General features: G+C 43.6%; 1 protein-coding gene and 1 pseudogene across 1 annotated transcript in view; one reads left to right on the top strand and one right to left on the bottom strand.

Moving 5' to 3' along the window:
* Wwp2 (WW domain containing E3 ubiquitin protein ligase 2) overlaps window positions 1-12,217 on the top strand; it is a 124,330-nt gene that overhangs the window by 85,948 nt on the left and 26,165 nt on the right. The window lies entirely within an intron of this gene.
* LOC119802039 lies at window positions 4,076-4,427 on the bottom strand (annotated as a pseudogene).

Genomic DNA, 12,217 nt, shown 5'->3' with positions numbered 1-12,217 from the left:
CTTCTTCAGAGCTTTACACTAATTCCTTATGTTTCAGCTTAATGACAGTCCTCAGGGAAGCAGTCCTTCCCGACTCCTGGTAGACAAAGTTGAATAACCATTGTGTGGCCATATCTCTTCTCACTCTTGTCATTGCTTGTTCAAGTCCCTCATCATTCTGGGCTGTAGGTGACTAGGAGCCTGGCACAAAGTAGGTCCAGGACCTACTTGTAATGAATACATCTAAGTGCTGTCTTTCTCCTCCCCCATTTCCTTCCCCCTCCCTTTTTTTTAAAAAAAAATCTGAATGAATGCTCTGCTTCACGATGCTTTAAAGAAAAGGCATCTTAAAAGAATATTGCATTTTTTTTCATTTGTCATGTTGACTGCCTTGGGCTCAGCGGTGTCTGTCACAGGTCACCACCCACCTCTTCATAAAGGCTCCTCATCGCTGGAGTCTCCTCAGCTTAAAATATTTTTAAGCTAAACTAGATTGTTTGCTTGGGCCTCAGGCTGACTCCTCCATCTCATCTGCTTTATTGAATGATAAGGGGGGGGGGGAGAGGCTCACTGTGGGTTCCAAGAATTGCCACATTGGTGCTCTGAAGTTTACAGCAGGAAAAACTGGTCACACACATCTGTGTGCTTCCAGGCCGAGGGCTTCTGAAACAGGGAGTGCCTGAGGCCAAATACAACATTCTTTATTCCATTTCTCTCTGTCTGGAAAGCCTTTTTTTTTCTTTTAACCTAATTAGCCCCAAAGAAGCTACTGGAAGGTGTGGAATTTCCAGGTTATAAGTGTCTATTGAAAGAAGGGGTGTTGGGCACACGTGAGGTAGTGGCCCAGGCAGGGAGTAGAAAGCGTGGCCACTTTGGTCAGTTGGTCCTGTGTCTGGCTTTTGTCAGTGTCGAGCCCGCTCTGGAGACTGAACACTCATGAGCAGACCATGTGTCCATAGCCTTGACAAACCTCCAGCACGCCTCAGCCTCTCGGCTCTCAGAGTCCCTCACACACAGGCGCATTGTTTCGCCCTGGCAGCTAACACATGGCTGTGGTTTCTTACATAAGAGAGGACGTTGTGTTTGGACTGCCGGCTTACCTCAGCTCTGCCATTTCACACCATCCCTGTTCTCCCCAAGTCATTGGCTGCCCTGTTTCCTGCCTCAGAGTAGAATTAATGGGGTGATGTTTTCACATTTGCCATCTGTCCCCATGCCCTTGCTGGAGACCCAGAGGCTTCTCTAGGTAGACCTTGAGACAGCTTTGGGAGAGCTCTCTGATGTTTTGTTTGTAGAGACACCAAAAGAGATGGGGAGTTGGGAGCATCTCTGCTAAGTTATAACTAGCCTGGGCCACGGAATCTCATTCTGCATTCGATTTTGGCTTAAGCCAAAGTGCTTCTCACTCAGAGCATTTATAGTGTTATACAAGATATAAATGAAGAACCTGCTTTGGTGGGGGTTGCTATTAATTTATTTCTAAATTTTTAACCTATGATGAATCTTTATATTTGTTTTACCTTCTGTTCAAGGTATCACATACATATCTAGATGCTGTGGCAATGTCATAGACTCAGAAGTTTCTAGAAGCTAAGAAACTTCTCTGTTTCTGGGCACAAACTCTTAACAGTTTGGACCATGGACCACATTTTGAGTGTCTTGGGATTCACGGATTATATCGGGAGACTGTGCCCTTTTCTCACCTTTTGTTTTATGGAATATAACTTTGTTCTTGACACTAAAGGGATTATTATATGCATAGATAACTCAAATAGTTCGTGTTGTCTTCTTTCCAAAAGACTCTGCTGTCACTAGTGGACTCCCGGAGCCATGAGCTGTTCCTCCCATATCAAAATTTTGTGATCGCATGTAATCCTTAGGCCATTTACTATGCTTTCTTCAGAGCGCCTCAAAAATGAGGGGTATTGTGCCCATCTTGACACCCTCAGCATCTTTCGTGGTGTGAGGAGACTGGAATGGCAAGTCTAAGTAGATAAGGGACTCACATTCTTACTTGTCCTTAGTATTTTAATTTCCACCTGATCTTATAAAAGACATTGAGCTTAACATGGTTCCTCACTCCTGTAATCAGAGAATTTAGAGAAGCTGAGGCAGGAAGCGGGTTGGATCTGAGACCAGCCTAGGCTAGAGTAAAAGACCCTGTTTCAAAAAGCTAAAAAACAAAAACCACAAAACAACAGCAAAGCAAAACCAAACAAGATCTTTGATAGGCAGGGTTGGGTGGGGAGTATAGACACAGCATAGCAACAACAGTATCAAACAGCTTTCTAGACTTACATTTTGATATTTTTGTGCATCTGTTGTCATTTTCCTGACCATTAATAGTAACCAGCAGATGGAATGAACTTTCACACTGAGTTGGGGATCGCTGAGTTTAACCCAGAGATCATTTTGTTCATTCTTTCTGCAATATGAGTTAGCTGCTTTTGTTTTCATGCCACAAGTGAGGACACCTTAAGCAGTTCACCTGGGGTGACAAATTTTGACACCAAGATTACAGATATTGACACCAAGGGGACAGTTATCAACATGGGATAAACACATATCTACCAGATTTTTGTACTTATATAACTATTAAAAGCCTGTAGATAAAAATGGTGACTAGGAGGCAGGTGAGATGCCTTAGTTGGTAAAAGTGCCAAGCCTGAACCTGAATTTGGTCCCTGGAACCGGGAAGATGGAAGGAGAGAATGGCCTCCCACAAATTGTCCTCTGACTTCTGTACAAGTGCCCTGCAGCACCCCAACCCCCAATAAATATATAAATGTAAAATTTTCTCTCCAGAAACCTTGAGGCCTAAAATACTTTGAAAGTCTTACACACCCTTTTTTGATGCAGTCGCCGTGTACAGGAATACCTAGACGTGGTCACATCCACATAAACAGCCATGTGGTTTTCTGTTGTATGAATAGTGCAAGCTTACGTGATCTTGTTTCTCTACAGTTGGAGCTGTGCTGCACTGAGGCCGTCCCCTGTACACGCCTTTTTGTACACATGCTTATTTCTGTAAGAGCTGTAATACTTGGGGCTGGTAAGACCTCCAGTGCAGTGGCAAAGCACTTGCTCAGTATACACAAGGTCCTGTGTTCGATCCCCAGCACTGCCCTGAGAGAAGGGCAGAGGCAGCAATGCCTATTAACAGTGTTCCGCCAGGCGTGGTGGTGCACATCTGTAACCCAGCCTCAGAAAGCAGATCCAAGAAGATCTAAGTGTGAGGCTAGCTTGCTATACACAAGGTCTGGGACAACCTGGAGCGAGATTCCATCTAAAACAAAACAACAAAACAAACAAACAAAACATAAAAACAGACAAAAATAAACACAAGAAAAGCAAAATGTCCTTCTGGAAGTGAATTTTCTGTACCCATATCTTCAGCTTTGGGGACCCCTCTCTAATTACTTCCCCGGGTCAGCTGTGAGGGATCCTCTCAAATTGCTTCCTCAGGTCTTCTTTGGGTACACATATATGATCTTGCTAAAACTCACATTGTTGGCTCTTTTTCATTTGGCCCAATCTAATCTTTTTGTGGTTTGAATTTGAATTTCTTTTATTATCATTGATACTATTTTTAATATTTTGCTTTTTTATAGTGAATTGCCTTATTGGTGTAATTTTTGTTCCACTTTTTCATTTGGCTATTTGTGTTTCTATTTATTTATTTATGTAAGTACCCTATTTGCATATATACCTGTATGACAGAAGAGGGCATCAAATCTCATTACAGATGGTTGTAAGCCACCTTGTGGTTGCTGGGAATTGAACTCAGGACCCGGTAGAGCAGCCAGTGCTCTTAACTGCTGAGCCATCTCCCTGGCCCCCTTAAAATTTCCTTTTTTTGTTTTTGTTTATTTGTTTGTTTTGGGGGGTTATTGTTGTTTTTTCGAGTCAGGGTTTCTTTGTGTAGCTATGGTTGTCATGGAACTCCCTCTGTAAACCAGTCTAGCCTTGAACTCACATAGATACACCTGCTTCTGCCTCCTGAGTACTGAGAATAAAGGTGAGCGCCACCACAGCCCTGGAGAGTTTCTCTCCTTTTTTTTTTTTTTTCCCAGTCTTGCACTTTATTGCCCTTCCATTAGGCCTTGACTGCATACTTGCGCAGCGGGTACAGCCTCTCCTTTGTCTTCAGCTTCTCCTCGTGCTCGGTGAGCCGGCGGCGCATGGCTCTAGTTTTCTTGGGTCGAAGGTCCAGAGGCTTGTACTTCTTGCCCTGTAGAATTTCCTGAGGTTTTCCTTCTGAGTCTGGTTAATGACGGTGAGAACGCAGGCGATGGATTTGCGGACAACTCCTTGGAGAGCGTGGACGCGGCGCCGCCCGTCACCTTGGCAACGCGAAGCTGGGACAGCTCCACCTTCAAATCGTCCAGTTGTTTTAGCAGCTCCTCCTCCTTCTTGCCGCGCAGGTCCCGAGCCTTAATCTTGGCCATGGCTGCGTTGCTCACCGCTGAGGCCGCCTGGTCCCAGAGAAAAAGCTGTTTCTCTCCTTTTAAAAAAGACTTATTTATCTTCATTTTGAGTGTATGGATCTTTTGTCTATATATGTGTGTGTGTGTGCCATATGGTGCCTTGGAGGTCAGAAGAGGGCAGTGGGACTGGAATTGGAGTTATGGACAGTTGTTCTGAGCCACCATGTGGATACTGTGGAACTGAACCCAGGTCCTCTACAAGAGCAGCAAGTGCTCTTAACTACTAAGTCACCTCTCCATCCCTTTGTTTTCTCTTTAGCCAGCAGGATTTGTTTGCTTGTAACAGGATCTCTTGTAGCTTAGGTTGGTCTTGAATGTATTCTGTAGCCTACGCACATGACTTGAACTCCGTATCCTCCCTTTGCCTCTTGAGTACAGATATTGTAGATGTAGCTTCATGATTCTTAATATGTGCTAGATAATGTCCAATAATATATATTGTCAAAACTTTTTCCCAGACTGTAGCTTATCTCATTACTTTGTTTATAGTGCCTTTTAAAAAAATGGGTCTAGAGAGATGTTTCAGCAGTGTGGAGCAGTCTAGACCAGCTTCAATTTCTAGCATCCACAGTGGCCTACAACCATCCTAACTCCAGTTCCAGGGGATCTCTTGCCCTCTTCTGACCTTCATGTCACCAGTCATGCATGTGATGCACATACATACATGCAAGCAAAACATTCATACTCATAAAATTAGACAGCTTGTTAAAATTTAAAAATGATAGCCGGGCATGGTGGTACATGCCTTTAATTCCAACACTCAAGAGGCAGAGGCAGGAGGATCTCTGAGTTTGAGGCCAGCCTGAAAGTAAGTTTCAGGGCAGCGAGAACTGTTATACATGGAAACCCTGTCTCAACAAACAAACAAACAAATTAAAGATGATTGTGTATGTGTAGTGCAAACGTGTGTGTACATGCGTGTGTGGTCATCTTGAGCTCCTCCTTGTTATGAGGTTGTAACATTCTTGTAACGTACAGATACCCCCCATTTTGTTGATTAAAAAAAAGACTTTATTATTTTGAATTATGTGTATGTGTGTGGATATGCACTCCTGAGTGCGGAGCCTGAAGGAACTGGAGACTTTGGATTTCCTGGAGCTGGAGTTACAGGTGGTTGAGAGCCACCTGACATGGGTGCTGGGAACCAAACTTGGTCCTCAGAAAGAGTGAGTGGTACGTTCTCTCAGCCACTGAACCATCTTTCCAGCTCCCATTGTTGATTTTCATATGCATGTTATTTCATATTTTACCTTTTTTTTTGAGATAGAATTTCTCTGTAGCTTTGGAGCCTGTCCCAGAACTAGCTCTTGTAGGCCAGACTGGTCTTGAACTCACAGAGATCTGCCTGCCTCTGCCTCCTGAGTGCTGGGATTAAAGGCATGCCACCACTTCCCGGCATCATATTTTATCTTTTTAAAAATCAGCATGTAATTTATAAACGTTGGCATGTTTAACTGTTGCTGTCTTTTTCTTGGTAGGTTAATCATATAATGGCAATTTAGATTTAATTAAAACTAGTATATTTATACATTATTAAATGTTAATTACTTTTGTGTGTACAAGAGAGTACATGTGGAGGTCAGAGGACTACTTCCAAGAGTTTGTTCTCTCCTTCTGTCATATTGGTTCCAGGATCAAATTCAAGCCCAATAGCAAGTACACATTCTACTGAGCCATCTTTCCAGCCTCTCCTATTTACACTCAGTTTTGATTATTTCAAGCATGTTATTTATTAACTTGCTTTTCCATGCAGTATGTTGTAAACATCTGAATAAGTTGATACTCATTTCCAGTTTGTTTTAAAACTGGAATAGCCGTGTATGGAAGTAGCTTTTCTCACGAGACGGTGGTGGAGCACATCTTTAATCTCAACACTCAGGAGGCAGAGGCAGGCAAATCTCTGAGTTTGAGGCCAGCCTAGTCTACAGAGTGAGTTTCAGGACAGCCAGGGACACACAGAGAAACCCTGTCTTAGCAAATAAAAACAAAAAAAACAGTAGTACCATTTCTCTATGCATCCCATGGGGCTGTCCAGGGTCTCCGCCCCTGCCCTGATGAGCTGTAATAGATGCTCTTACAGCTACGCCTCTGACACGGTTCTTTCCTGGCTGTGTTAGGAGTTCAAACGCAGAGGATTTATGTAGACAGGGTTATTGATCAAGTTGCCTTTAGAAAGGAAAAAGACTCATTTTTACTCTCATCCATCATTTTTCATATTATCTACCTAGGTTGTCAACTTGCCATTTGAAAACTCTGTGTGTGTGTGTGTGTGTGTGTGTGTGTGTGTGTGTGTTTTACAGAAACCATTTCTGAGACTTATCTTTACTTTCTGTAAAAGCTTATATTTGAATGTTACCAGACTCCATCTGGGATTTCCCCAAGTGATGTGGGAGAGTCTTCTGTTTGAGTTGATTTCATTGGCTAATAAAGAAACTGCCTGGACCATTTGATAGACCGCCCCTAAGGTGGGTGGAGTAGACAGAACAGGAAGAGGAAGTAAGGTAGAAGGATCAGTAAGATGCCACGCCTTTCCTAAGTGAGATAAATCATCATGCCTCTGCTCTCTGAGGCAGACCACCATGCCTCTCCTGAGAGAGAGAGAAGCCAGAAGCGATGAAGCTCCAGCCCAAGATGGACGTATGCTAGAATCTTTCCAGTAGGACACCACTTCGTGGTGCTACACAGATTATTAGAAATGGGTTAAAGCAAGATGTGAATAAGAGGCTGAAATAATGGGCCAGGCAGTGTTTAAAAGAATACAATTTGTGTGATGTTATTTCGGGTTTTAAGCTAGCCGGTGGCCGAGAGCAGGGCGGTGGGAAACCGCCCGCAGCCCCTCACTACAGAACCCAAGGCAAAGAAAACAGTATGATTGAAGAGAAAAAGAAAACAGACTTAATTTAGGAAACTCAGTAGATGCTCCTCTAGCATCTTGGGCTTGGGCATAGAATGCTGCTGGTAGTTATTAAAAAGAAGTCAGTATGCTGAGATTGAAGTGCTAGTCCATAATTCAGGAAAGGCCCCGGGAGAAGCAAGGAGTTAGACACAGTCCCTACTCTGTTGAGAAAAGAACCAATAAAGCCAGGAGCCAGTGTGAAGGCACTAAGTTGCCCAAGAACCAGTATGAAGGTACTACGTTGCAGTGTGTTTAGATTTCTGACTCTGAAAACATCACTGCAGAGGAAGGAATCCTTACGGTTCCAGAACGAAAAGGACTCGGTGCAGAGGCATCTGCTATAAGAGCATAGAGAGGAAGGCACGAGTCAGCCCTCTCCCTCTCCTGTCTCTGGTTTTGGACAGGGTCTTGCTCTATAGCCGAGGCTGGCCTTGAATTTGTGATTCTCCTGCCTCAGCCTCCTCATTCAGGTGTGCCCTGCAGGCCCAGCAAAAGCATGTGTTGTATCTTTGTTTGTTTTTTTGTTTAACCAGTATGAAGTTGAATTTCTACATGGGAGGCTTTGGGAAAACACAAATACTTCTAGTATATTCTTCTAAAGTTTCATTTCAGTTTAAGTAATAGCAAGAAATCCTTTCTTTAGGATGCCCAAGGTTCTGTCTGCCATGGCTTCGTTTGTTTGCTTTGTTTTGTTTTGTTTTGTTTATTCAAGACAAGATTTCCTGTACCCTAGGCTGGCTTTGAACTTAGTATGTAGGCACCACACCACACTGATGGTAACCTTTTAGATAATGGTGTAGAAAGTTAATTGACATCATCCTAAGAATGGGATTGAGGCTTTGTCTTGGCCTTTAAACTTTTTAATATGGAGATTGTGGGGAGACTGGGGATCAACAGAATAAAGGAATGAAGGTAAGAGAAAAATTACCTTAAGACTGAGTTAAATTGGAAACTTCTTAAGTCTTCCAAAACAAGACTCAGTGTGGCCACTATTCAGTCCGGTGTCACTCACTGAGGGCCAAGGAGCAACATGTCGGGTAGTGACCTGAAACAAACTCGCTGCTGTGAACACTGTTTCTGAGAGCATCAAAGAAAGCTGTTCAGTATGTAGACAGAACCTGCGTGACCCGGATGCAGCGCTGAGCAAGACCCACGGCAGTGAATTGAAAAGGCTTTTTATCTCAGTGTGAGGAAGATGCTTATAAGGGACAGAAACTCAACCCCTGGCAGGGATATGCTGACAAAAGTCAAAGCCAGTATCATTTTCTTGGCATGAGGAGACCAAGCCAAGATAGTCAGGAGGCTTAATCTATGTGGGTCAAGCAGAAGCGGGAGGCTCGCGCACGGCTGGTGACAGAAGTGACCCACTGTGCTGAATGAATGAGGGGAAGGCTGTGTGGCTCATGAATAGCTGCACAGGTAAGGGAAGAGTGAGAGTTCTCAAAGAAAGGGAGGCAAGCCAGGCTGGGGGTCAGGAAAGACCCCACAGTTATTTAATCTGAGCAGGAGTCCGGTTTTCAAAGGAAATGTGTAGACAGTAACAGGTGGAAGGAGGTCTGGTCCTTCGCTGACTGTTTCCTAGCAAGTCAGTTGAGAAGGTTCATAAGGACGCAGAGCAGGGCTGGACAATAGCAGCCCCTGAAAGAGTGGCTGTCATCAAAGATGAGAGGGCAGATCTCACCTAGGCCTGTGTGCTAAAAGAGCACCAGAACCGTGGGCGGCAGGGAAGGGGAGGATAGCTCGTGTGTTTTGGCAGTTCTGTACCACTGTGTGGATCAAAGGCGTCCATTGCCTGGAATTTCAAGTATCTGCCTATCTTCGGGTTAAAATATTAAGCAAGGCATAATAAAACCATTTTCTTTGTTTCAAATGGAAACTGCATATAAGATGAGTTATATACTGAAAGGGTTTTAGGAATAAAAGAAAAATACGTTCAGAGTTTTTGTTTTTAACTTTTTCGGTGAATTTTATTAGTTGTTACGTTATGATTCAAGGTCCCGGGTAAGGACGATCATATATGCATGTCCCCTTTTTACTCTCTGAGGAGAAAAGAAAAACAGAGAACAGAGGAGAGGTGGGCGGAGCCAGGTCTGCTCTTCCCAGGAAATGTGCCTTCTGCTCTGCAGCCATCCCAGGCTGAGACCCAGATACAGGGCTGAAGGATTGTACATACGGAGATACCACTCAGGCAAGTCACCCAAGGGCCTTAGCAGTCATTGTGTCTCCCAGCAGTGTAGCTGCAGGGAGTTCTGCCAGCAGCTCCTGGTCTGCTTATGGTGTGGGCTGGGTGTTTCGTAGTTTTTATTTTAGTCTTGATGTCTGCAGCCATGGTGCTGACTGCTAGACAGCCCCGGAGCAGCGCTAGTTCAGTGTGACCCTTAGCAGAGACACTAGTGCCAGTTGTTCATTTTTTAAATCTCCAATTGCTGCAATAGATAGCTTATCTTTTAAAGAGGGGTGTCCCAGACCGGCTTTGGTAGTACATGGCTATAAGTCCCAGCACTCAAGAGGCTGAGGCAGAAGGATGGTAAGTAAGTTTGGGGGCAGTATGGACTGCATATCAAGACCCTGTTTCAAAAAAATGGGGTGAAGACACCCCATGAAATTATTGTGGACAGTTTTGCAAAATGAGTAGACCGCTGTTATTAGGATCTGACCCTGTTTTTATGTTTTTACAGTGCTAAGACTAGATTCCAGGACCTGGCACAAACCAGGCATGTGCTCTATTACCAGGGTATATAGTAGATACCCAGTTTTAATTTTCAAGACAGTGTTTGATGTAGCTCGGGCCATCCTTAATTTACTGTGTAGCTGAGAGTGACCTTGAGTTCCCATACCTCCCTTCTCTATTTGGGGTCTTGGGGATATGCCTTTTTTTTTTTTTTTTTTTTTTTTTTTTTTTTTTTTTTTGGTTTTTCGAGACAGGGTTTCTCTGTAGCTTTGGAACCTGTCCTCTTGTAGACCAGGCTGTCCTTGAAGTCACTTAGAGAGATTCACCTGTCTCTGCCTCCTGATTAAAGGCATGCGCCACCACCCGCCCAGCCTGAGTTTGGATAATTTCTATGTGAGTAAGTTTGAATGGGGCAGGTCCTGTCAGTGTTTCTTACAGGTAAAATTATGAAGCACAAATCTTACACTTTGCTCACTTCATCCTCTCAAGTAGTAGTCACATTGAAACAAATTCCTGTTTATTTTATGAGCATGCGAGCAGAATCAGTGGGATGGCTCAGCATTGAAACCCTTGCTTCACAAGCCTGAGGACCTGAGTTTATTCCCCAGACTCCATGTAAAAATGAAAGGGGAGAACCAACAGCAGAAAGTTATCCTTTGGCCAGCACATGCATGCTGTGACACCCATGCATCTGCACACATGCATCATACACACACACAGGCAGCAATAATATTTTAAAAACAAGCTTTTCATCAGCACAGATTATACTAACTTCTTCCGAAAAGACCAGGCAGTACCCCAAAGTAGAAGTAAATAATACCAGGGTAACTTCTGGGTCTGTTTTCATCCTTCACAAAACAATGTTGTATCAAACTTTTGTGGCCTTTATATAGGTTGCTATATTCTGGTCCCATGAATCCGGGTAACAGGAGTGTGGAATGGTGGACTTGACCGCGTTTGCGCTGCTTGGCTTGGTTGGTTCTCTGCATCACCCGGTGTCTTGTCTTCCTTTCCTCAGCACAGAGGATCCGCCCTCAGCCTCCCAGACTCATATTAACTCACTCACAGCTCAGTCATCAGACAGCAGTGCACCGTGTTCCTGGATCCATGTCTTCACTTGACTCTGATGATGAATCCTACGGCTTAAAAATAAATATCACTGGCTACATACTGAGACCTGTCTCAAAATAATTAGATAAATAAATAAGATTTTTGTCATAAATATACACAAAGGTAGGAGAACAGGGCTAGGTAATATAACTTTTTTAAAATTTTTATTTATTTATGTTTTGTCTTTGATCATTTTCTTGCCTGAGCGTTAGTCTGTATACCATACACATGCAGAGGCTCAAAGAGTGTGTCAGATCCCCTGGACTGGAGTTACAGACAGATGTAAGCTGGGAGTCAAACCTGGGTCCTCTGGAAGAGCAGCCAGTGCTTTTAACTGCTGAGCCATCTCTCTAGTCACAGGTTGTGGTAACTTAAAAGGCAGAAAGGAGCCCCAAACTAAACTTCCAGAGAAGCCCATGAAACCCAGAAATTGGCATACAAAAATTTTTTAGAAATTCATTTTAGAAAAAAAACATTCTCCATTTCCATTGTAATCTTTTTTTTAGATTTATTAATTTATGATGTATAGTGTTCTGCCTGCATGTATGCCTGTACACCAGAAGAAGGCACCAGATCTCATTACAGATGGTTGTGAGCTACCATGTGGTTGCTGGGAATTGAACTCAGGACCTTTGGAAGAGCTCTCAGTGCTCTTGACCTCTGAGCCATCTCTCCAGTCCCTCCATTGTATTCTTAAGGAATCTTTGATCCTATAATACCCAAGAAGCACTGATTTGAACAATTCACAGAGCAGCTGGAGAGATGGCTCCTCAGAGGTGAAGAGCACACACCTCTTCCAGATTGCCATATAGCGGCACACCACTGCCTGTAGCCCTAGCTCCAGGAGGATCCAGTTCCTCCATCTGACTTTCTTGGACACCTGCACTCACTTGCATATACCCACACAGAGACACATAATAAAAGATAAATCTTTAAAAAAAAGAAAAAAGATCATGGTAGATCATGGTATGCAAGCTTGTGCTCTCTGTTGTGAAGGGATGCACAGCAGTCTTGTCAGGAGGATGTGACACTGGGCTGACCTGAAATGTCATCTTTGTGGTTTTTGTTTTGGTT

The sequence above is a fragment of the Arvicola amphibius genome, chromosome 15 (genome assembly GCF_903992535.2).
Source record: "Arvicola amphibius chromosome 15, mArvAmp1.2, whole genome shotgun sequence".
Taxonomy (NCBI): Eukaryota; Metazoa; Chordata; class Mammalia; order Rodentia; family Cricetidae; genus Arvicola; species Arvicola amphibius.
This window is presented reverse-complemented; position numbering and strand designations above follow the sequence as displayed.